The sequence below is a fragment of the Macaca fascicularis genome, chromosome 20 (assembly GCF_037993035.2).
Source record: "Macaca fascicularis isolate 582-1 chromosome 20, T2T-MFA8v1.1".
Taxonomy (NCBI): Eukaryota; Metazoa; Chordata; class Mammalia; order Primates; family Cercopithecidae; genus Macaca; species Macaca fascicularis.
In genome coordinates, this window is record NC_088394.1 from 74,819,205 (window position 1) to 74,844,042 (window position 24,838).

Below are 24,838 nucleotides of genomic sequence, written 5' to 3' on the forward strand. Positions count from 1 at the left end.
TGATAGCAGGAAGCCCAACTTCTCTGGTAGCAGAGCAGCGGCCCTCGAAGCAGACCCTGAGGTCAAAGGATCACTGGAGTCAGGAGTTTCCATGTCCACACTGCTGAGTAAACTGTAGTTACCCACACAGACCAGGAGGCTCTCCAGGCTGACAGGGTCACAAAGACACACGACTATGACTTGGAATGACTATAACTAGAAAATAAAAGTGGGGAGGCCCCCTCTGGACCATCCTATGCCTGAAATAAGGGACGACATTGTTCTTTTTTATGTACCAACCTCCCGGTGCCACACTAAGCACAGAGTCAGGCCTCGAAAAATACCAGTCCTTTCGCCTGTCCCCTCTTACATGGTTTGAATCCAAGAGGCTGTCATGCCAGGCTCCCCCATTCAGTATATTTTCTTTATGTTTAAATGGTTTGGATTGACTTCTCTTTTCTTTTCTTTTTCTTTTTCTGTTGCTACTTAGGAAACCATCTCCAGGCTAGAACAAATGCCTGAAATAGAGAAGGGTGAGGTCACTGCCTAAGACACTTCCTCCTCCACCCACTCCTCTCTCAGACTCAGCTGCTTCCACTTCTGCCCACATGGCTGCCATTTTAATTTTTGCTTAAATGTTGCAGCCAATATTTCATGTGTTGTTTTCTTCCTTGCCTGGGAGACTCTTTTGTCTGAGGTTCCCTGGTATTTTCCAGGGACCCTTCTAGCACTTCTGTGAACTCATTAGCTTCCCCTTGTTCCAGAAAATGTCTGTCATACATTATGTGCCTTTCTCTGTCTTTCTCTGCCTCTCTCACCTTCATCGATCACACTTTTGCTTCACACAGGTAACAGGAAACCAAACTCACATAGTATCTTCTGTTTTCCAGCAATCTAGAACACAGGATTTTCTAGATGTGTCTTTTGAGTTGATGTACAATATTTTTCTTGACAGATTTGTTACTGGCTGAGCAGATATTGTGTCTGTGATATATCTGAGTACCAAGTACCCCTGATTACCATGGAGTAATGTCTTTTATTGAGGCTTTTATTTTTATTATTATTACTTTTTTTGAGACAGGATCTTGCTTTCTTGCCCTGAAAGGCGTGCAATAGTGTAGTCATGGCTCACTGCAGCCTTGACCTCCTGGGCTCAAGCAATCCTCCCACCTCAACCTCCTGAATAGCTAGAACTACAGGCAAGTGTATTGTGGCAATTGTTAATGTTCACTTTTATTTCCATACTTAGCCTTGATAATTTAATTTTAAAGAGTTATGCAACACATACACACACGTCTAACTGTTGTGTTATTGGGTTAATGGGAATGTTTTAGACTCAAGCCTGGTTCTTTGCCTCTGTTCAGCACAGCAAAGGATACACCTCGAAGTGTACTATTGAACTTCAAAGTCAGTAATGTTCAGTGGTGCTTCAGCATGTAGATCAGAAAGTCCTAGACTATTTTTTGTCTAAATTATTGTTTGCAGTCAACCTTTGTACTTGTTGGAAACACAGACTTGAGATTGGCTTTCTGCTCTACCTTGTTCACTGCTGCAGCTGTAATCCAGCCTGATTCTAATTTGTAACTGGAGATGGTTGTCTTCTTTTTTTTCCATGAAACAAATTGATTGATGTGTCCGGGGAGCAAGGTGGTACTCACACCTGCCCAGCCTGCTTGTGTGTGTCTCAAGGTGGAGTGAGGCTGTGGAAACAATAGAGAGAATAGCGTGGAAGGCCATGTTGCAGTTAAACAAGAGTGAGAAAGAACACGGGACTAAAACCATGCCTCGAAGATGTTTACAACCATATGAAGTTGACCTTGAGACCCCAAGACGCGCTTCAGTTTTCCACAATGCAGCTATTATGAGAAACACAGTGACTAAACGAGCACCGTGCGTAACTCAGTTCTCGGAATTTTCAATCAGAAATTATCTGATGACGGGACCAATTCTTATTACCATAGTTCCAATGGATCCACCCAGGATCCACCTCCACAACTAAGCGTGCAGAAGCCAGAGATCCCATCATGCCACCAGGCACCGGTTTACGAGAACTCTATGTCTTATCTTGGTAGTACGATTAGGAAAACAAACACAATGGTTTCTGCCTTCAATGTTTCCATGGTGAGGGTAGTTATTAGACATGTGCTAAAGTGTAATATCCGCTTTTTCAAACCACATTTCAAAGTTGATAGCATCACCGGCTTTAAAATCACTTTTAAAAAAGCTGGGCTTACCCAATTAACAGAAATAGAACCTGCCTGTTTATCAGTGGGTTTGCCTCACTTTTCTGTGGGTTTCTTTTTTCTTAGTTATGCATTAAGAAAAGAACTCAAGTTTCTATGTATACAACATCTTCCTTTCTGATTCCTGGTACCCTAGAAACACAGCGGTTCACTGAAGAGGATTTGTGTACTGTCTCCTCCGTGGGGTCAGAACATCATGCCTCTTTCTGTTCTGCCCCATGGCGGTGGTGACGGTGGCCTAGCTTCCATCCTGTAGCTTCTTGTGTTTTTCTAGTCCACCAGTCCATCAACCCTGTATTTGTTATCAAATTTATACTGTCCACAGGCAAAGATCCTTTCCCCTTTAGAATTTAATAGGAGTGTTTGGAAACCATTCCGTGGACACCCTGAGCAGCTTGGCAATGCTGACCCCAAACAAGAAATAACTATCATTGTGTTTTCCTTCTACTGATATTATCTTGCCCATTGATCTTTAAAAAGTTCATTGGTCAAATTGATGGAGGAACGCAAGACTTAAATGTAATATGGTTCTGGCAAATTCTGAGATGCTAACAAAAACAAGTTTCTTAAGAATAATGTCAACTGACTCACAGTGTCTGACTCTATAAAGTCGAGTGCTGTCATGCCAGGAAGCTGATACAGTTCATGAAACCTCATTCTTTCATATTACTCCTGTCTTCTCTTTGGAAAATGATAATCTCATGAATTTGGTCTTGACACTGACATCCCAGGAAATAGATACTTAATTCCACTCTCTTTTTTGAGAAAAGAACAGTTCTCAAACTTTGTTTAAATTTCCTTTTCACAGATGAGTGATAACCAAAGGTATTTCTGAAAGGGCTCTGAAAACATGCAGGCAATTGCTCTTTAAAAATAAGATAGAAGTAGTAGGTTTTATAAAAGAAGGAAATAGAAATACTTCAGCAGAAAAAAAAAAAAAGGTGTGCTAAATCATGTTTTAAACATAATTATATCCGGAATGCACTTACCCATTTAAAAAAACAAAAAAAAAGGCACCAAAAGTTTCCTATTGTTTTTGTAAATTTGCTTAGTCATTTTCAGAAACAAAAATTTGGGAAAAGGATTGTACAATGACTGGCTTCCCAAAACCATTTTGTGTTTACAAAGTTATCAAAAATGGGCTGGGACTACTGATGGTAATAACAAAACCCAGGGCCCTCAATTGTGTTTTCTACATCCGTTAGCACATTGAAGCTACACCACAAACTTGTGAGGCCAGTATTGCTTCCCCTACCCCTTCGCCGTCTGAGGCTGATCATTAACTTGCATAAGGTCAGATAGCTAATGAGAAGCAAACCCATGATAATGACCTGGGACATTTGACACCTAAGCCTACTCTCTTTCCACAAAGCTTGATGTACTCAGATAGTAATTAATAAACAATTTCCTAAGTAATCTTAACCTTTTCAAGTATTTTTGTGGATTGGATTGTAGCACTCAAAAGTAAGGTCTGTTTTACTAATATAAAATTGGACCTGAGAAATAACTTTCTTCACAAAAGTGTGTGTGTGAGAGAGAGAGAAAATTTATATACACACACACGTATATATATTATTGAGACATAATTTACTTAATTTACATTCTATAAACTTAACGTATTTTAAATATACAGTTCTCTGGATTTTGAAAAACGTACACATGTACATAATCACGGATCCACCACCCCAATTAAGATATAGAACATTCCAGGGCCAGGTTCAGTGGATCATGCTTGTAATCCCAGCACGTTGGGAGTCTGAGGAGGGTGGATCACTTGAGGCCAGGGGTTTGAGGGCAGTCTGGGAAACATGGTGAAACCCGTCTCTACTAAAAGTACAAAAAAAAAAAGAAAAAGAAAAAATAGCCGGCCACTGTGGCGTCTGCCTGTAACCCTAGCTACTCTGGTGGCTGAGGCTGGAGAATCGCCTGGGAGGTAGAGGTTGTAGTGAGCCAAGATTGCACCACTGCACTCCAGCCTGGGTGACAGTGAGACAGTCTCAAAAAAAAGCTCCAAAAAAACAAAAACAAGAACATTCCCATCACCTCAGTAAGTATCTCATTCTCCCTTCCAATAAATCCTTTTATTCCCAAAGACAAGCGTTCTTATTTCAATCAGTGTAACTTTGTTTTACCTGTTCTAGAACTTCATTTAATAGAAATCATACCTACTGCTTTGTATGTGGCTTCTTCTGCTTAATGATGCACATAATGTTTTTGTGATTTTCTGTGTTGATGGGTGTATTAGGGGTTCTCTTTTTCAATGCTGGATAGTAGTATCCTGTGGTGAAAATACACCACAATTTGCTTATTTGTGCACCTGTTGATGAGCATTGGGTTGTTTATATTTGTTGGCTATTATGAATAAAGCCACGATGAATATTCATAAGTACTGTATACATGTTTTTGTGCCCTTATATTTTTATGTATTTTTGACAATGACCTAGGTGTGGAATTATTGACTCTTAGTGTGTAACTTTTAAGAATGCTGCCAAACAGTTGTGTGAAGTAGTTGTGTATCATTTTAAACTCCCACTAGAAGTGTGTGAGAGTTCATGTTGCTTCACATCCTCATCAGCAGTTTGTAATTTCAGTCTTTTTAATTATAGCCTTTTTGTGGGTGAGAAACGCTATTTCTTGCTAGTTTTATTTTGCATTTTCCTAGTGACTAATGCATCTTTTTATGAACTCATTGGCCATTCCTATATTTTCTTTCTGTGAACTGCTCATTTACATATTTGGCCATTTTCTAAAAATTGGATTGTCTCTTTAATATTGAATTATAGGAATTGTGTATGTATTTTGGATAAGGTCTTTTTTTCATATATACTGTGAATATTCTACTATGTCTTGTCTATTTATTCCTTAATGATAAGTTGTAAATACTGATAATGTCCAATTTATCTTTTTCGTTTGTTTAGTGCTTTCTTGTTCTAAGAACTCTTTACCAATCCCCAGGTCACGAAAATATTTTCCTATGTTTTCTTCTAGACACTCCATAACTTCAGTCTTTACATTCAGATCTATGTTCTGTCTCAAATTAATTTTTGTATATGGTGTGAGGTAATGGTAGAGGTTTATTTTTCTCTCCATAAGAATCTCCAGTTGTTCTAGCACCATTTGTTCAAAGACTAATCCTCTCCTTATTCAACTTCCTTGGCATCTTTGTCAAAAATCAGTTGACTATATATGTGTGGGTCTATTGCTAGACTAGTATGTTCCATTGATCTAATTTTTTTTTCTTATACCTACTGCATTGATTGCCTGGAAGCTAGGTAATAATAAGGATTCAAACTTCGTTCTTTATTTCAAGATTTTTTGAGTTAGTTTAGATACTTTACTTTTACATATACATTTCCTGATCAGCTTCTCCATTTCTTTTAAAAAGCCCTGCTGGGATTTTATTTGCTTTGGTATTGAATCTATTGATCAATTTGAGGAGAATCAAAATCCAAAAGTATGAAGTGTTACCATCCATGAGCATGCATCTCTCCATTTATTTAAGGCTTCTTTAATGTTGAATGTGGAGGTCTTATACTTTTTTGTTAAATTAACTCTTACACATTTGATTTTTTTATGCTATTGTAAATGGCGTGATGAAATTTCTTTTTTTCAATTGTTTGTTTCTAATGTATGGAAATACAGTTGATTCTAGCAAAGTGCTCTCATATCTGGTGATCTTACAATTTATTTATTCATCTTTTCCTTTGTGTTAAAGAGATTCTGTATAATTTTCTATATCTCTGAATATAGTTTTACTTCTTCTTCTCCAATGTTTATGGCTGTTGTTTCTTTTTCTTATTTTAATGCACTGACTACAGCCTGTAGGACAATGTTGAACAGAAGTTTTGAGAGCAGACATCATTGCTTTATTTGGGATTTCTCCATTATATGTGGTGCTAATTGTATGTTTTCTGTACCTATTCTTTATTAGATTGAGGAGTTTGCATTAATTTCTAATTTACTGAGAGTTCTTTTATAAATGTGTTTGTATATATGTTTTATATTTTTCTTATTCTCACTATCTGCATATTAGAGGGAGTTTAACTCATTGGTTAAAAGGATTTGTTCTGGAAGCCTAACCCCAAATCTTTGAACTGCCTAGAAACGTAGCCTGCTATATTTCCTCTGTATGTCAGCTTCCTTTATCTGTAACTGGGAATGTATACAAAGACCTTAATACAGTGACTGACACACAGTGAGTTCTCCATAAATGTTAGCTATTATTTTAATATTACGGCAACCATGGAAACAATGGGGTTTATATTTCAGTGTCCTGAGAAACACTCATCCTGAACAATGGGAACATTGGCCACATCAGCCACTGTCAATTTTAAATACAATATATGATGACTAGTTGATGAGTTGATCTTGTAAGACTTTTACACATACCCAGAATGGCTCTACTTTTTCATATTCCAGTTTTTAGTTTTAAAAGTTTAAGTAGATCTGTGTGATCCCTGAAGAATTGTGTGCAAAGTAGCATTAAGATGAAAATCTTTTATATTTGTGTTGTAGCTTGGAAAACCAGCGCGTGGTCTGTTTTGTTCCACTGGCTCCTAAGGTTCAGGTATTAACATAAATACAGCCCATTAACACTTGTTCCTCTCTGTCAGGACATAAATTAAGTCTGCAGGTGTTCCATGAAGCTGTACCCTTGGTACTAATTAAGCCTTGATAATTAGGTTTGTTAAATTCAGGACTTTAAGCTTATATTCTCTCTTTGGGCTACCAAAACGGAGATGTGCAATATACAAGCCCTCCCCCACTATTTTTTTTTTTTTTTTTTTCTGCAGAGAGCATTGCTGCTCCTTCTCTATTTTATTTCTTTATTACTATTTTTTTAAATGAAGGAGTCAGTAACAAACTGTTCGTCATTTGCCGGAGTAGGGTGTAAACCTTCATGCAGACCTGTACATTTGTTTATGATGAGATTAAAGTGTTTTCTCCTCCTGTTTTGTGTCAGCTCAGACAGTGAAGGGGAAAGTTTCCAACCTGGTTTCTCCATACACTGAACATGCTGAAATCTATGCCTTAAGCCCAAATGAACTGTCACTCAAGAATGCACACTCATATCATTAAAAACTATGCATGTAATCTGCTGGGCGCCCAAGTAATTTGTTTTTTTTATTTTTCCTTAAAAATGAGACTTTTTGTTAGGAAAATGATATATGAAACACTGAAGATCCTGTCTCACAATTTTCAAGAAACCCCACAAAAGTCCCTATTCACATGAGAGTTTTCTAAACAGAGGTTCCAATTTGGATATTTCATGGCCTTCAGGTTATTTGTAACCAGTACACAAACCACAAAATCATAATCAGATAGATTTTCTTTCCAGCCTATCTTTCCTCTGTGGTTGCTTTATAAATCTGTTACTCATCAGATCATATGTTTGGTAAATGCCACTTTTCATTTTGAATAAATGGAATCATAAAAAACAATTCTACTAGTACCACTTTCGATAATATTCATAGTGATCATGCTAACTTAATAACCTCTCTTTTTTATTTGAAGAATATTAAATAAAATTGTACTTTTAATCAGAGGCTTTTTTTAGAAAAAAAAAAAAAAAGGATAGTTGATATTGTGGGAGACTGCTAAAATACAGATTCATCCCATATTTTCTTTAATTTTCTTCTCCCAAGAAGAGCACTCATTAATCTCTCTGGAAGGGTACCACAGTTTTCGTAAGCATTCATATTTTGAAGTTTCCAAGAACATGTTCTACAAAATGGACCGCTGCTCTCTTTTCGGACCCAACCCTTGTATCAGAGTTTGCACACATCTAGAAGTTCCCGTTCTCTCTCTCATTACCTTTCTCCTTCAAGTTGGGATTCAGAGTCCATTTTCACAGGGCAAAATGCAGAGTTTGGGTCCCTTCCTGTCCATGAGAGTAGGTGCCGAAGGAGATAAAGGAATGAAGCCATAGACTTTGAAAGCAGTAGTATGGCAGTAATCCAAAGGTTTGTGGGAGGGCAAAAGATAACAAAGTATGTGTTTGCAAAAATAAGACTATGTCATGAAAGCTTTAGAATATCCAACACATCGTAGAATATTTTTACAGAAATATTTTGGATGGAATTTTGGTTTTAATTCTTTGTCTTATTTTCCTGTTCTTTTCCCTCCCCCCACCCCCCAACTTCTCTTTCATTTTCTGTTTTGCTCCTTCTTTTCATAAGTAGCTAGTAGTCGGGGTTTTTTTTTTCTTCCTGTGAGACAGGATCTCACTCTGTTGCCCAGGCTTGAGTGCAGTGGCAGGATCTTGGTTCACTGCAGCTTCTGCCTCCCAGGCTCAAGCCATCCTCCCACCTCAGCCTCCTGAGTAACTGGGACCACAGGCATGGGCCAACACGCCGGGCTAGTTTCTGTATTTTTTTGTAGCAACAGGGTTTTGTCATGTTGCCCAGGCTGGTCTTGAACTCCTGTGCTCAAGCGATCCACCTGCCTTGGTCTCCCAAAGTGCTGGGATTACAGGCGTGAGCCACCGCGCCCAGCCAGATAGTCAGTGTTCTAAACAGTGGTGTACAATCCAACTCTGCCGCTGCCCAGTTCGGAGAAGGGATGGCATAAATTCTCACGGGCATTTCCCACAAATCTGAGTGCACAGCAAGTGAGGAGCGTCTCTCCGCACCTCACTTTTGGGCTGATCAATCCCATTCCCACTCCATTATGTGTGTATTTCTAAGCGGCAGATTTGCCTTAGGAAATGGAAGAAGGGGATGAAATAGTGACCAACACAAAGTATTGGGTTGGCGGGAGTTGAGAAAAGGCAAAAACCTCTTGGATAACCAAATGCCGCAGATTTCAGAGCTGGATGACAGCATCTACATCCACCTCTGCAGGAAGCAAGGGAAACATCTCTCTTCGGGAGAATCGGGCAGCCTGCAGCTGAGCCGATGGTGTCTGAAACCATCCTGGGTACTGTAGTGTCAACAGCTTAGCCTGGTTACTTTGCCACCAAACCCCACCAAACGCCTTTGTATCTTTTTCAGAACTGCATCTCTGCAGCATAATTGATATTACAGGGATGAAAAGTGTTCTGAGTCCTATTATTCCCCGGGTAAAGAGTCACCGCTGATTAATTACCTCAAGGACAAGGGGACGGTGACTTTTTCTCTTCACATCCGAAGTCCCTTGTATCCCGCAGCTCCACGCGGGGCGGGCGGGAGAGGCAAGGCTAAGAGGTGGATGAAAGGCTGGGGTTAAGGCATTTCACAATGTCAGGCATCTTGTTAGACTGCGGCTCTCCAGGCCTTCCCCCGTGACTGCTGTGGGGACTGGGCCAAAGATATACCCGAGCAGAAAATCTGACACCAGCTTCCCAATTTTCTCTTCTGCTCTCTTTGGCTGCAACCCTTTTACCATGGCTAAACCACTAGACCAGCTCTGCAGGGAGGGCAAGACCACAGCAGCTCAGCATTTCCCACTCAGGGAAAAAGGCCAGGTTTTTTTCTTAGTGGAAATCCACTTTTCCATCCACTGTCTTCTAAGAATGACAGCAAATCTGTTGTGCTTTCCTTTGCCCTGTCCTCAGGTTCAGCCTTAGTCTGCCTGGTCTTGCCCCGTCCGTCTCATTTTAGCTTCCCATCTGCAATACAAGAGAAAAGACAGCAAGGACGGAAGAGTTCCTCTCAATGTCTTGTAAAGCTGCAAGGTAGGCCCGGCTGAGTCGGGGGTCCACATTCCTGGGTGTGTCCTTTTGTTACTGGCGGAGCGTGTCCAGATTCTTGGCGTTTTGAACAAATAATTGGACAAAATGCACAAACAAAGCAAGGAAAGAATGAAGCAACAAAAGCTGAGATTTATTGAAAACAAAAGTATGCTCCACAGGGTGGATGCGGCCCAAGCAGCCACTCAAGGGCCTTTTGGGAGAGGATGGGGAGCAGGTAATTATGCTGGGACACTAGGCGTATGTCAGGATATCTGGTCACCCTATCTGTGATCTATGACACTTAGTACTTTCTAAAAATCTGGGACCTTTGCAACTTCTTTTTATCAATGCTTAGTTCTATGTTACTGAGTGCTTCTCAGTTAAGTGCAGGAAAGAAAATAACCATTTTTTCTCCTTTAAAAGAAACACACACACCTTTCTTTTATTAGTATTACATTCCTTTTCCCACTCACTGCTCCTGTTGGTTTTCCAAATTGTCTTCCCATCCTTGCCCTACCTCCCAAAAGAGTACCTCATCCTATAGTGTTATTGTAACTACAGAAAATATATTTTCATTCCTTCCACTTCATGCTTTCAGCTAGAAATGTGAGTCTCTGAGACCTGTATTCTTAAGGTCAATTAAAAAATATTGTGTAATGAGGTCTTCAATGGCTCTGATTTAGAACTGACCCTATATGAGTGGTTATACCCCTGGACACCAAGCTGCTGGCCTGAGCATGAGGTTGATGGCCAATCCCAGGAGAGGAGGAGGAAGAGAAGGAGGGGGAGAAGAAAATTGCCTGCTAATTTCGGTTGTATATTGAGCCCACACATATTTACTTCCAATATCAAGCAAATCTAAGAAAAATTCTGCTTTAAAGAAAGAAATGTAAATCAAGTGACTGTTGATGGATGCTTGGAAGAATTCTTTTTTCTTTTTGGACAGGCTTTCACTCTGTCACCTAGGCTGGAGTGCAAGTGGCCCAAACATGGCTCACTGCAGACTCAACCTCCTGGGCACCAGTGATCCTCCCACCTCAGCCTCCTCTGTAGCAGAGACCATAGGCATGTTGCATCACACCTAGTTAATTTTTGATTTTTCTGTAGAGATGGGGTCTCACTGTATTGCCCAGGCTGGCCTCAAACTCCTAGACACAAGTGAACCTGCAGCCGTGGCCCCTTCCAAAGTGCTGGGATTAGAGGCATGAGCCACCTGGCCCAGCCAGAATCCTTCCCTTAATAAAAGGATGGACCATGAATTTCCTTTTAAGGTATGAGCTGATGAAATGTGAACAGAATAATATCCTGTTTATACAATGTAGTTTAAAGCCAGCTTCTTAGAACCCTGAGGAACTTAGAATTTAGTAATATTTTAATAAGTATTTTTGGGATGAATGCAAAGACGATGAATGAATGAATGAATAATACAGGCTACAGTATTTTGTCTTTTTGGTTAGGGACCTTGAGTAAACTCAGGAGTCTGAGGGGAATGCCATGCACGTCTGTAAACCCAAAATCTTCAGGGAAACCGCAGCCATCTAGGGAAATCTGGGACAGCAGAGAGCCACGAGTGGGGTGAGTTATCTCCCTGGGCCTTGTGATAACCATGCTGTTTTGTCTCCACAAGGAAGAAGTAGGAGGCATGGCCCAAGGCAGCTTGAGAGGAAAGCCTCCTGGCCTTGAATAAGATGACTTTGTTATGGGCAAAGCACGCCCAGCTGGAAGCGCTCTTTGATATGCAAATATAGCCTGATAAGGATTTCCTCTCCTTACTACTGCCCCTCCCCAACCCTCCGCCCAGCTAAAAGGCTCTCCCCAGGAGCCCCTTCGTCAGCACGGAGTTTTCTGTCTTGGTCTCCATCTCTTCACTTGTGCTCTGCAAAATCAGGCCACGATTGCAAGGTAGTCCACGGCTTCCTAAGGGGACTGCGTAAATACACATCTTTCAGGGGAAGAGGGAGAACCTGGAGAAGTCAGGAGAGCAAAACCACAGCAGTCAGCTTCAGCGGAGACCAAGGTTACCGTTGGCTGAAAGTTTGAAATTTGCTGTGGTGTGGGAAGGACCTTATACTGTCAACTCTATGGATGCGCCCCGTTTACACTCTGAAAGTTCCTTTAACTTGAAATGATTTTTAATTATGTGACAAGGTCTTCTTACCCGTTATCACCCAGGGTGTTTTATTCATTTGCTCTAAACCAGCAGTAGGTGCAGTTAGGAACAATATGTGAAACTTCCTAACCCCATGGTGCTCTCATTCTTGTGTGTGTGTGTGTGTGTGTGTGTGTGTGTGTGTGTGTGTGTCTGTGAATAAACAGGGAAACAATTACACAAATAAGCTATTGGCAGGTGGTGACAATGCAACCACCCAATGGGTTCATTTTGCCTGCTGCCCAGATAAAGCCGATTTATCTAGACAGGGGAATTGCATTAGAGATAGAGTTTAATGTTGGTAGAGCCGGCTAAACGGGAGCCTGGCGCTTTGTTGTTACTCAAATCAGCTTTCCTGAAAATTCAGAGATGGGGGTTTTTTAAGGATAGTTTTGTGGACAAGAGAATGGGTACTGCTGATTGGCTGTGGATGCAGTTATAGGAGTGTGTAAAACCCTTGTGCCCTGAATCCGCTTCTGGGTGGGGGGCGGAGCACAGGACCAGTAGAATGGGGATGGGACTACCAGTCCTCAAAAATGTGAAAGCGTGAAAAGACATTTCAGGAAGCCAATCTTAGGTTCTACAAAGTGATGTTATCTGCAGGAGTAATCGGGGAAGTTGCACACCTTGTGACCTCTGGAATAATGGCTGGTAATCGTTTTCGTCCACACCTTGCGAGAATTCAGGCTCCTCTCCTCCTCCTAACTTGTGGTCTTTTGCTAGCTTTACACAGGCACTGTAGTTTTGGGGAAGGGCTATTATTTCGATTATGTATTAAACATCTCCCAAAGTTAGCTTGGACCAAGCCCAGGAATGACTAAGAGCAGTTTGGAAGTTAAAGGCAAGATAGGGCTTGGTTAGATCAGATCCCTTTCATGGTCATAATTTTCTCACTGTTATGATTTTTGCAAAGGCGGTTTTAATAAGTGCTGTTTAGCAAAGACAGTTGGGTAAGTTACTAGAGGAAGGCAGTATTACCTTAGATGGGGCCAGGAGGGTTTCTCTGAGGAGATCCCATTTAAACAGAGCTAGAAATGGAATGCAGCCAGTCCCAGGGAGACAGGACTACCAGGACTCCTCCCCAACCCCTCAAGAAAGAGGGAGCAGCTAGTGCCAAAGCCCGTGGCATGTCAAAGGTTGATGAATTCACCAACCGCAAGGGGCTATGGTGACCCCAGTGAACAGATGAGAAAAGGGAGGAGGCTGGGCTCAGGGCTCAGTGCACAGCCTTGCAGGTCTTGGGAAGGAATTTGGGGTTTATCTCATTTGTCCCGTTATTTGGATCAAGCCCTGGCATACTAACCCTATGACACTTTGTAGTTCCCAAATTGCAGGAGGACAAGGCTCTGTAATCTTCATTTCCTCAAAGTTTTACACCACGATTCTACGGCCAAGTGTGTGGCAGTGTCACAACTTAAGAGCCAATGTAACTGCCCAATGGGTTCTCCTTGCCTGCTGCCTAGGCAAAGCCAATTTATCAAGACAGGAGATTGCCATAAAGAAAGAGTTCGGGCCAGGTGCGGTGGCTCATACCTGTCATCCCAGCACTTTGGGAGGCCAAGGAGGGTGGATCACTTGAGGTCAGGAGTTCGAGACCACCCTGGCCAACATAGTGAAACCACATCTCTACTAAAGATACTAATATTAACCAGGCCTAGTGGTGCGCACCTGTAACCCCAGCTAGTCGGGAGGCTGAGGCAGGAGAACCGCTTGAACCTGGGAGGTGGAGGCTGCAGTGAGTCAGGATTGCACCACTGCTGTCCAACCTGGGCGACAGAGTGAGACTCTGTCTCGGAAAAAAAAAAAATAAGAGTTTAAGTCATGGGGAGCTGGCTGTCTGGGAGACCAGAGTTTTATTATTACTCCAATAAGTCTCCCCCAAAACTCAGGGATAGAGATTTTTAAGGATAATTTGGTGAGAAGGGGTCAGGGAATGGGGAGCATTGATTGGTCAGGCTTGAGATGGAATTATAAGGAGTCAAAGCTGCCCTCTTGCACTGAGTCAGTTCCTGGGTGGGAGCCACAAGACCGTATGAGCCAATTTATTGACCTGGGTGGTGCCAGCTGATCCATCAATTACAGGGTCTGCAAAATATCTAAAGCACTGATCTTTGGTTTTACCGTAGTGACATTATCCCCTGGAGCAATCTGGGGAGGTTCAGAATCTTGCAGCCTCTGGCAGCATGACTCCTAAACCCTGATTTCTAATCTTGTGGCTACATTGTTAGTCCTGCAAGGGCAGTCTAGTCCCCAGGCAGGAAGGGTGTTTATTTTGGGAAAGGGCTGTTATCATCTTTTGTTTCAAAGTTAAACCGTAAACTCAGTTCCTCTCAAAGTTACTTAGGCCTACAACCACACCAACTTTGAACAAGACAGCTTGGAAGTTAGAAGCAAGACAGAGTCAGTTACATCAGATCTCCGTCACCATCATAATTTTCTCCGTTATAATTTTTGCAAAGGCTGTTTTACCAACAGCCAGTCATTCATGTTTTCTTGTGCCACATGGTTATTTTGCACAGTCAACATTAAGAGATGGGCACTTGTAAATGTTGAGATGCCAAAGGGGAAAGAATTTTAGAATCCAGATCCCTTTTGGTAAGAGTGGCCTTCGAGCCTCATGTATTCTCTTGTCAGCTGTTAAGATTGTTATTAAACTTTATGGACCATAAACCCCACAGAAACCAGGAGGTTGAACAACCACGCTATTACACAAGTGTCAAAACAGGAGCTGTATTTCATGTCCTGAAAAGTGTGCACGGTTGGCCTCCTCTAGGTCCCACGTGCCTTCTGGATGGTTTTAACCCTCAGCCTCTCTTTGGCCTATGAGTGAAACCCACCATTTGGCACAGAGGCTTTCTGGAAATGATGCTCCTCTTAGATGAACCTTCCCTTTCAGAAATCTTTCATTCCCTGACCTCTGTGTCCATCCCACTAATATATTTCTTACCAGGAATACATAGTTTTTTCTTTAAGCAAAACCATATGCATCCTGTTTAAAATGGAAGAGGGAGGTTGTTCCAGGCATCAACTTAGTCCAAATGTAGAGGGTCAGGAAAACAAGGGTATGAGAAAAGGGCCAGTTACTATCTGGGAAACAATTAATACCACATGGCAAATGGTACATTGCATACCTATTCCTTAGGCATCCATTTAGCAAAATAAGATGTCAAGCTAATTGTAATGATATTTCTGGGGTTTCAGCTTCCCTCCCTGGTACATAAAATAATGCAGTTCCACCTGTATTTTGATTTAAGATCAAATTTTGCAAAGTATAGTTACATTTAATTTAATTGCCCAAGAAACCCAGATGTCAATGTTTATGTTGTTATTATCATTTTTCATGTATATATGTGGTGTTCCTTGGTGCTTTGTCAAATATTCCTTTTCTGTCCTTCTGGGGATGATACTTCTTCTCCCTTTTTAGTCAGGCGTAGATAGGTGACTTGCTTTAGCCAAAGAAGCATGAACTATCACTTCAAGGAAGAGATGTACAAGCCAGTGCAGCTGGATTCACTGCTTTCTCCTGACATCATGATCATGGACTCACATGACAAAATGGATCCTCCATCATCCAACATCCCTGAGTGAGACAAACAGGGGCCCTGACAACCTTTTCTGGACTTGTAGTATGAGCAAGAATTAAGCTTTTCCTGTATCAAGTCACCATGATGTGGGGGTTGTTCTTACTGCAGCAGAACCTTGTTCATCCTTATTAGAACCATGTGGCGTTTCATGTTAGCAGAGTGTATCAGGATCTTTTTTTTTTTTTTTTTTTTTTTTAAGTAAGGATGCTGTATTAGTCTATTCTCACACTGCTGATAAAGACATACCGAAGACTGAGTAATTTATAAAGGAAAGAGGTTTAATGGACTCACAGTTCCACATGGCAGGGAAGGTCTCACAATCATGGCAGAAGGCAAATGAGGAGCAATGTCACGTCTTACATGGTGGCAGGCAAGAGAGCTTGTGCAGGGGAACTCCCCTTTACAAAACCATCAGATCTCGTGGGACTTACTCACTATCACAGGAACAACATGGGAAAGACCCGTTCCCATGATTCAGTTACTTCCCACCAGGTCCCTCTCATGACATGTGGGAATGATGGGAGCTGCAATTCAAGATGAGATTTGGGTGGGGACACAACCAAACCATATCAGATGCAAAGTTATGCATGTGTTGATCAGCTCAATTTAGCCTTTCCATCATGTTTACATATTTCAAAATAACGTGTTGTGCACAATATATGTGTGCAATTTTTATTTGTCAATTAAAAATGAATTTAAAAAATTAAAAAATGGGTTTCCCACAGCCTATTGACTTCCATCCCCGTGTGCGGCTTTCCCCAGGGCCTCCCTTCTTGTTCTCCCCGGTTGCGGACCTCAGACAGGAGTCTGCTTTTCTTCCTAGGTCCTTGTCAGAGTAGACGGTGGCCCTGCACCACACCACCCACTTTCCAGTTATCAAAAAGTATCTTTTATGTAATATTTCCAGAGCAACATTGGTGATTTCCATTCAAATCTTTTTTTCGTCATAACTACCTTGCTTGACTATGGAACATGTTCCCATTTCAGTGCATAGTTGACCTTTACCATAAATCACGTATTTGTAAATTGTACCCTCCTGCTGTTTTATTGGTGTGGAGAAGTAGTCTTTTCTTTTTCTTGGTGACCTGGGTTGACTAGATCCTGCCTTTTGTGGAGACACTAAAGTGCTAGAAATGATAATGGTGAAAGATACAGAAGTTGGAGGAGATATAAGGAGAGAAATGGACAATTCTTTTGGTAATTTAATGAAATAAGACTCTTAGGAAAATTCTCCCCAATGGCAATGTTGTAAGAAACACCAGGCTGGGCACAGTGGCTCACGTCTATAATCCCAACACTTTGGGAGTTTGAGGCAGGCAGATCACTTGAAGTCAGGAGTTTGAGATCAGTCTGGCCAACATGGTTAAACCCCATCTCTACTAAAAATACAAAAATTAGCCGGGTGTGGTGGTGTGTACCTGTAATCTCAGCTACTCGGGAGGCTGAGGCAGGAGAATCACTTGAACCTGGGAAGCAGAGGTTGCAGCGAGCTGAGATCACGCTGATGCATTCCAGCCTGGGTGACAGAGCAAGACTCCATCTCAAAAAGAAAAACTAAACAAAACACCACAGCATCTATCATTCTCAAGCTTAGTATGTGCAAGACTCATGGATGATGCTTGTTATAAAGGAAGAGAAATTATGAACAGACACCACAGGCAGACTGGTCTGTGAACCTTACCCTGAAAAATGCATAGTAGTCAAGTATATCGGTCTCCTGAGCAAAGATACGTAGGTTCTGAGTCCAGTTATGGACTTAATGAGTCTTGTTTCTTTGGACAAGTTTTCTAATGTCTCTGAGCCTCAACTTCCTCATGTATAAAGTGGAGATGATGCCTTTACAGATTGCTGCTGTATGGCACATAATGACTACTAGCTCTTATTTATAGAAACTGAACGAAGTTCCAAGTTGTTCTGAAGTATGTCCCATCATTAACACGGGTAATCATGATACATTCATTGAAATCTCACTGTGTGCCAGGCACTATGCTAAGCATGTTATGTGTGTTATTTTATTTTATCCTTACTGCTCTGGGAAGTGATGACAAATCTGAGGGTCACAGAACTTGCCGAGGGTCGCACAATTAGTAGATGGCAGCTCAAGGGGTTTTTGTCTGCATCTTCACCCAAAACCACTAACACGGGATCCGTCAGTTGCATTGCTGGTGACCAAGAAGAGCCAGCTCCTCCACTCTTCCCTGAGTGCCTTGTTGGAGACAAAACCAGCAGGGTTATATCCCCAGCACTGTAATTTAGCATGGCAGTCAGGGGAAAACACCTTGTAGAATTTCATTTCTTATCATTTAATGTCCCCTTTAATTTTCATTTAAGTTCCCTTCTGTAAAAGGCAGTCCCTTCAGCTCTCATAAAACTTTATGGTCTTTACTTGTGATTAGGCAATGGTAAAATTGATTCTCTAAAACCAACTTCTAGTCAAGTTATGTAATTAGCCAATAAGGGAGGCTGAGAGGGGAAGATGTACAAGGTTCTCCCTCAAGAGGTCAGACGTATTATCATTGGTTAGATGCCGTATCTTTAAAACACCATCAGCTTGGAAAACACTATCCATTAGCAAGAGATCAGAGCACGAGAAACCTCAAAAGGTCGAACGGTCCATTCTGAGGGCTCCACAAAGAACTCGGCATCCCAGAAGGATGCTTATTTAGCCTTCCATCTCTCGAGCTGTCTGAGAGCACAACAGTTCTGAGTATTTTTTTCTGTAGTGAATTAACCCATTGGATTTCAGCCTTAGCTTTTGCTTCCCACATCCAACATTCCACCCTACCTCTTGCCAGAATAGATTTTGATTTTGATCATGGCAGTTGCTGTCCCTGAAGCAATATGAGGAGATCCAAGGCCCTGAACTGGCAGGGAGCAGGCTTGATTTAATTCTCCTTACAAGTTTACCTAGTGCTTCACGTAAGCAGAGTCCCCAAGACATCAGCAAGCCAGTTGTTTGCCTCTTCCTGGTTCATGGTTAGACTGCATTTTTGAGCCTCTGCATGTTAGGTACGGCCAGGTGCCTGAGTCATGGCCAGTGGACTATTGGAAGATGAGACGTTGGCCCTTTCTCAACTTGACCTGTAAAAACCTGTCATGCAAAACCCTCACTGCTCTTTCCTCTGCAGGCTTGATGTGAACAAGCATGATGACTTTGGAAGCCATATACAAGCTGGATAGAGCCAGGGTCCCTGAGTCAGCACCCAGAGCAAAGTCACTTGTTGATCAGAAATACAGAACTAGTTTTGGACTTTATGGGAGCAATCTTTTACTGCATCACAGTAGCAAGCATTACCCCAACCAATATCTGGGCTCATACTGCTATAGTTTTTTTTTTTTTTCTTTTTCTTTTTAGAGACAGGGTCTTCCTATGTTGCCCAGGCTGGGGTGCAATGGTGCCATCATAGCTCACTGCAGCCTCCAGCTCCTGGGCTGAAGCCATCCTCCCACCTTAGCCTCCTGAATAGCTGGGACTAAAGTGTGCACCACCATGCCTGGCTAACTTCTGTATTTTTTGTAGATACGGGGTCTTGCTATGTTGCCCAGGCTGATTTCAAACTCCTGGCCTCAAGCGATCCTCCTGTCTTGGCCTCTCAAAGGCTTGGATTATAGACATGATCTACTGCACCTGGCCCATACTGCTATTCTGAACAAGAAATTGTAGCAGAAAATTCACTGATATTATTGGTCCATCTGAGGGTCATCAGAGATGAAACTGAGATTTGACAACTGCATTTGGAAATGAAGTATGACCATATCATTCTGATGCAAGTATGACATCCCCTCACAGGAGTCCTTCCTGGCTATCCTGTTCAAAGTCACTACTCACATTTTCTGTATCCCATGACTCTGTTTTATTTCTCTGTCTAGCACTTACCATTATCTGATATTATCTATCCATTCATTCATTCATTCATTCATTCATTCAATTTATTGCTAAGTTATTGTATTGCCTTCCCGTGAACTATGAGCTGCCAGAGAGCAGGGACCTCATCTGTCCTGTCCACTCATGTCTTCAGCACTTAGAACAGTACCTGGCATATAGGACGAGCTTCAGAAATATTTGCAGGTGAGTGAATGAGTGAGTGAATGAATGAGGGAATTGCAGCTTGAACACTGTACTTCGAGACGGTTCCAGTTTCATGTAATTTTCTTTCTTTTTAATGCAGAAGGTTTCTTATGTGAGTAACTGAATGGGAATTGATGCTTTGTGTAACGAAATGTATTGAGTACAGAGTGTGGGATCAGGAACTATTAGGCACTATGAGTGAAAGAGGGAAACCAGATGGCCCTACCCGTGAGCAGGCTGTGGTCTGGCCTGGTGGAGAGACAGAGAATCAGTTAATTCCACAGTCATGTATTAGGTAGTAAGATAGTGGTTCACACCAAAGACATAGAAAATGATCACTTAGCCTGATGTAGAAGTTCAGGAGAGGGCTCTGAGCAGGAGTTGAAAGACCTCTTGGCTGGTTAAATGGAGATCAAGTGACAGCTTGGACTCCTGTTGTAATTAAAAGTTACTCTCCAGTTTTCTTCATATGCCTCCCCATTCACTCCACCACCACTCACCCCAAATCAGATCATGATTCATTTGGGTTGTACAGATTAAAAGGGTTCCCTTTACACGACCATTCCAGTCATGAAACAGAGAATCTGGTCACCTGTCATTTATCTTGGCTGCTCCAGTTCCATAAGAAGTAAATGCTATGTGTCTGCCATTTGAAAGACCCCTTTCACGGGAGCCTGGGAGATTTTTCCATCTAAATAGCTTAATTGTTACTCTACAGGGCAATCATAAATGTAAATCGACTTAATATGACTTGATTGCTAGTAATGACTGTCCCTCTAATGATGCTGGCCAATGAGCCAACAATGAATGTCGCATGCAGATCAGTGCGCCAAATGTTATCAGGGGACTGGGCATTTGAGGATTTAAAAAAATGAAAAATTGCACTGTGACATTGCTGGTTCCTATTAGCAAAATAACAGAGAGTGTTATCACTCACTGACTCAGAAGACAAACAGTTTCTTACCGTTTGGGGAAAGTGCTTGTCTATTCCTCTCCCTGACCAAAACCATTAAAACAAAAACAAAAACAAAAAAAAACATGGCACCAGTTCTCATCCTATCATCTGCCTTGATCAAACATTTGCTTATTGGAATCCCTTGGAAAAGGAACTTGGTATCATTCACGTGTGTTTATAACTCTCAAATCTTCTTCTTCCAATTCTTAATCTTGATCACTACAGCTTTATAACAGGAAGAACACTCAAAGAAGAAAAATGGAAGAGGCCTGAATTTTAATTTGCAATTTTTCACACACACACAAAACACTCCAAGCTCAATCAATGCCCAGAAATGAAGGCCAATAGATAATGATAGTGGGGCCTCAGATTTCCCACCTATTGTTTTGAACTCTAATTAGGAAAAGGGAATTTGGAACCATTGTCTTCTCTGAGCGTGCAGATACGATGTTATCATTGTGTTTACAGAGGCGGCCAGATTCCCAGCACAGTGTACTCCCGTGCAGATAACCGTCCCATCTTGATAAAACAATGCTCTCACCCGAATCCTAAACACGTTGCACGAGGAAGACCTTATGCTGACAGCAGGGAGGAAGCACCATGTTAACAAACAAGTTTGCAGGCCAGGAAGTTTTAATCAGCCCTTTCTACTACAGGGGGTATGATGGATGGAGACCCTGTTTCAGAGGGGTTTCCTTTAGATAAAACAATAATACCATGCTTTCAAGAACTTCGTTTGACAGCTGTAAAGCTATGATTAATCCCCCAAAAGTCAAACATGGGAAGACTGGCAAGATGAGATTATTCACTGAGTATAATTAGCCACAATTATCACTAGAAAGAATTTGGGGAGATTCTGCTCTAAAAGGAAAAGTTTGTAAAGAAGAATTACCAGTAGAGTGACCTTACAATTTACCATTCAGTGGATTTTGAATACTTTTGAGAGTGAAATGAGATACTAATAAGAATTATACCAAGACAACAGATGTAAATTGGGATTGGCCTGGACGAGCAAAGACGAATGGTCATTCTGCCTGTTAGTAAAATTCCATCCCAGGTACAATATCTCAGACTTGAGACAAAATGAAAGTGACTCGTTCTAGGATGAACTCTAAGCTAAATGTCTGATAAATTCTGGGAAAGTTTATCCAATTGTTACAACCCAGGGTCAGGCAAACAGTTTTCAATTTTCTGCTGTGTGAAATTGCCACTGTTAAACACTTTTGATAGCAAGTAGAAAAAATGTTCATTCAAACAGGTTTAATTAACTGAAAGATATAGATGTGGTAAGGGGATCAGGTAAAGCTTGATCCAGGGGCTAAACTTTCAGGACCTGGTTTCCCTCTTTTCATCCCTTGGTTTTATTTCTTCAGCATTGGCACCATTTTGTGACAAGCTCCCTCCTTAGGTCTTATGACAAATGTTGACTGTTCTAAACCACATCTTTCCAGATTCCGTAGGGTGGGAGAAGACCAGACTTGCTCTTTTCCTGGAATTTTGTCTGACGTGGCTTGGACCACATGCCCGCTCTGAACCAATTTTTCTAGCCATGGAGATTTGGAAGTCTAGCAAGTCTTGGGTCACACGATGTACCCTACAGCTGGTACTGCAGACCTCCCACAGCTCCCAAACAGAGTCAGGAGGCGTGGTTCCCCAAACTCAAGTCAGAATATCGTTATGAAAAGAACAGTGGGATGGTTTTGTGATGTCCCACCCTCAAATAAACAGCCTTTAAATACCTCTAGAGGATTGTAATTCCTATTGCAGCCTTAGTCAGTGGGAACCACTGACCTGCATTTGTGTAGGAACTGAGCAAGGTTCATCTAGTCTGGGTAGCTACCTACCCCTACAGCTGGCTGATTTTTAAAAAGAATTTAATTCAAGACTTCACGAAGTCAACAAAATGGTCCGTCGGAAATTATTCCTAATCCCCAACCACTGTCACTCCCACCACCAAACATATTTTCATTCTCTTGGAACTGCAGCCCGTGTGCTTGAACTTTCCCACTCATCGCCCTTGTAACTTGCCATTTAATATCTCTTGCTTTCCTACATGGCTGTGACTACTTGCAGGCAGGGACTCTATCTCCAGTTCTTGGTAGTGTCTCCAGAACCAACCACCATATGTCATAAGAAGTATTAATAAATATCTGCTATTTTTTAATCATTGAGAAAAACCCATATTATGGAATGAAAATGATACTGACAAGGAATACATATAGATCAGAAATACTGATATCCTAAGTGAGATCTTTTTTTAAAACTAAACAAAAATAGTTTAAGAAATTGTTATATAGGCTAGACGTGGCAGTTCACACCTATAATCTTAGCACTCTGGGAAGTTGAGGCAGGAGGATCACTTGAGGCCAGGAGTTTGAAACCAGACTGGGCAACATGGTGAGACCCCATCTCTACAAAATATTTTAAAATTAGCCAGGCGTCATGGTGCATGCCTGTAGTCCCAGCTACTCAGGAGGCTGAGGTGGGAGGATAGGAGGCTAAGGTGGGAGGATCACTTGAGCCCAGGAGGTTGAGGCTGCAGTGAGCTGTGATTGCACCAGCCTGGGTGACAAAGTGAGACCCTGTCTCAAAAATAAAAGAAAGAAAGCCCTATCAAAATTAAAAAAAAATAAAACATAACAAAAATAAATAAATGGATATATAATAGTTGTAAGAGGCATCTTATATACATTTCCTGTTTCTCTCTTCCGTTTCCTAAGGAGTCCTTGTTGATTTGTGGCCATGAAACCTCTCTTCTTCCCAGGCTGGGTTCTTACATAGGTCATGTTCCATCCCTTTTTTTTCTGGCAGTGCTGGAATGTCACTTGGTTGTTCTCAGCTTCAGGACCCACGTCTTTTGTCTCTGTTATGAATGTGTTCAGAGGTCTCTACACAGACAGGCTGGCTGTTAAGAAAACTATTTCTTCTTTCCGAGACAGGCTGCAGAATGCTTGTTACTATTTTGTGTATTCCTGGCAGGATTTGTATTCTTAGTTTTATTACTAATGATAATAACCGTTGATGTTGAAATCAGCTTCATCCTGAAAGCCCTGCCACTGCATCCATTATCTTATTCTATCCTCGGGCCTTGGAGGAATTTTCTCTCGCTATACCCATTTCAGAAATTCCAGAATTAATGCTCAGAGGAGTCAAGTTACTTGTCTAAGCTCTATATTACAGAACTTAAAGTGGCTTCTCTCTTCCCTTTGTGGGGTCTCACATGATCCGTCATTCCAAATCTGAGCGCTTTCTCTTGTCTTTTCTGAGCTACCTGTTCCAAGAACACAGAGGAGTTGTTATTGTGGTTACTTGTGGTAAGAAGAGGAGCTTTCTGATTGGACCCAGGGCAGAAAAAAAGAACTTTCAGGTGCAAATAGTCATGGTGTCACGTAGTGTGTAACTTCATTAAGTTCAGTCACAGCAGCCGCCGCCAAGGGGGGCTGTTCATGTTCCTCATTTCCAATTCAAATTAATAATTCACTTGAGATCCTACTAAACAGCCAAAGGAACAGTGACCACAATAACCAACATACTTTGAGTAACTATTACATGCGTAGGCTTTGTGCTATTCTCTTATGTGTATTCATTTATTTAATTCCCTTAAATTGGCGTGGTGGCTCATGCCTATAATCTTAGCACTTTGGGAAGTTGAGGCAGGAGGATCACTTAGCAGAATTCTGTATGGCAGAAACATCCCCTGACTCTTAGCCTACTTTTATAGATGGCTAAGCAGAGGCTCAGAGAAGTCAGACAAGTCACCCAGGATCAAGGAGAAGGAAGTAGTAGATTCTAGAGTTTGCATCCAGGCAGTTGAGTCTAGGATTGTCTTTGTGCATTTTGCTCCATGGTCTAGCACAGGGCCACCACTGGTAGATCATCACTTAGAAGGCCATCACTACCTTCTAACAGCAATCAGTCTCCTTAAGTGGCTTTCTTTTCTTGTCTTTTCTTTTCTTTTTCTAATGGAATCTTGCTCTGTCTCCCAGGCTGGAGTGCAATAGTGCGATTTCAGCTCACTCCAACCTCTGCCTCCTGGGATCAAGCGATTCTCCTGCCTCATGCTCCCAAATAGCTGGGATTACAGGCACGCACCACCACACCCGGCTAATCTTTGTATTTTTAGGAGAGGGGGGGTTTTACCATATGGCCAAGCTGGTCTCAAATTCGTGACCTCGTGATGCACTCGCCTTGGCCTCCCAAAGTGCTGG

The 24,838-nt window shown here is 41.7% G+C and overlaps 1 protein-coding gene across 3 annotated transcripts in view; it reads left to right on the top strand.

The window, feature by feature from the left end:
• The window catches only part of WWOX (WW domain containing oxidoreductase), a 1,124,793-nt gene that overhangs the window by 808,321 nt on the left and 291,634 nt on the right, over positions 1 to 24,838 (top strand). The gene's annotated exons all lie outside the window — the stretch shown is intronic.